General features: G+C 30.3%; 1 long non-coding RNA gene across 1 annotated transcript in view; it reads right to left on the bottom strand.

Moving 5' to 3' along the window:
- Window positions 1–283: 283 nt before the first annotated feature.
- The window catches only part of LOC114056333, an 8,842-nt gene continuing 7,291 nt past the window's right edge, over window positions 284–1,834 (bottom strand). The window contains exon 4 of the long non-coding RNA XR_003570981.1: window positions 284–386. This is a non-coding gene — a long non-coding RNA (uncharacterized LOC114056333). The remainder of the gene's footprint in view (window positions 387–1,834) is intronic.

Below are 1,834 nucleotides of genomic sequence, written 5' to 3'. Positions count from 1 at the left end.
ATGAGGAAAAAAGAAAAATTAAAAGGATGCCTCAGGGCAATTTCAGGATTTTAAATGAAGAAAAACTTCACTAACATTTCCCAGGACCAGTTGAAAAGATTATATTTAACAGGATTAGCACTGTCAGCATAAACAAGCCAGTATTTCAGTTTTTAACTTTTGAAAGCTTTAACTTCAGAGTATATAAAAAAAACCCCAGCCCAAATAACCAAAACCAAACAAGAAATACAGAGCGATTAAGAGAAAAAATTACTGTGATCAGTCCAAAGACCTGATTTTTACCATTAAATAGAAAAGGTCTTCCAATCTTAAAAAATCTTGTAATATCATGGTGTCAGAAGAAGTCATCCTGGAAGGATATATTTGAATATTGCCAGTTTTTATTTCTAAAACTATATTGTGAATAATAATTAAAGGAATGGTCACTGTTAGTTGGTCTTGACGAAACAAATCAACTATTTGATTTTTATATCAACTGATGGCCAAAATGGCTAAAGTTAAATATTATATCAAACCTTTAGAAATGTATAAATTCTTTATATATTTAGAAATATTATGATCAATATATAGGAGGACAAAAGAGGCAATTAATTTTAAAAAGTCATTTGTCTTCTGAATGAAGTATGCTACTGGAGAATATTCCAAATCAAAAATTTTAAAAAACAGACTTCTGAGCTGCAACTTTCAGCTAAAAAAAAGAAAAAACAAAACACATCTGTGTTAAACAAGATTGATAATACTCAAAGAAAGTGGTATATTAATATTTCTTTTTCCAGAATGAAGACAGTTCTTTGATTTCTTCACCTCCTTTGATATTTACTTTGAGATTCTCAGTGAAAATTGCTAAATCTTACACTAGCAGGTATAGTTTCATTTTAATCTCATTCATTTCACCAACTTATCAAGGCTATAATTAAAAATCTTTCCATGTTTACTTTGTATGGGTAAAGGACAATGATGACATTTTCTAATTGTTTCTTTTATGCTTGTTTTAGCTGGGAAATGTGTTTTCACTGTCTTCTCTGTTCAGACTGACATTTTATCTACTAACTAAATATTTGTTTTTAATACTTGCAAGATCACTTCTGCACTTCTGCTGAATTTTTTCACACCTTAAAAAATAAATCTTTAATGATTTTCACTTTTGTACTGTTCTTGTGGTAACTGCTTAATGAAAACTCTTGACCTGAATGCAGTTGATTAAAAATAATTTTCAGCCTTTGACCATATTTTTAAAAATATTTTGTCATGCTTGATAAATACGTTAACCAGCAGATAGTCAATGCTGCTCCTATTCTACTTATTAATTCAGAACTGATATGCCCAACCAGCTAATATCGTAGAACCTTAAACCACTCATTCAGATTTCTCAGTTTTATTTCAGCACAGATTATGTGTTTACAAACATAAAATAACATACAGAAAAAATTTTTATCCTTGGATAGAGTGACTGGATACAAAAATACCAAGGACTCTGCTCTTAGGTTTATAATTTGATTTTAGGTAATCCTGAAAGGAGCAGGGAGCTGGACTTTGGTGAACCTTATGGGTCCCTTACAACTTTTTTCTCTGAATCTGCAACTATACAATAATAAAAAGAGAATGGTTTACTATCTCTTCATGTAATTACATCTCATTTAATACCTTTGGGAATGAAAAGAAGTTGTTTGTTGCATGTGAACAGCAGATGACTCCTTACGTAGGACATTATAGATGCTGTTTCACTGTTTATATGTAAGAATATAGTTTCCCTGCATTTTTTTTTTGAGGCAAACACTGCCAATTAAATATCCAGATGACACTTCAACAAGAGAAAAAAACTAAAAAGAGAAGA

Source organism: Empidonax traillii, unplaced genomic scaffold, assembly GCF_003031625.1.
Source record: "Empidonax traillii isolate 1590-97213 ecotype Southwest subspecies unplaced genomic scaffold, ASM303162v1 scaffold88:size1181550, whole genome shotgun sequence".
NCBI classification, from domain to species: domain Eukaryota; kingdom Metazoa; phylum Chordata; class Aves; order Passeriformes; family Tyrannidae; genus Empidonax; species Empidonax traillii.
The sequence above is the reverse complement of the archived record's forward strand: the minus strand, read 5'-3'. Positions and strand labels throughout refer to the sequence as shown.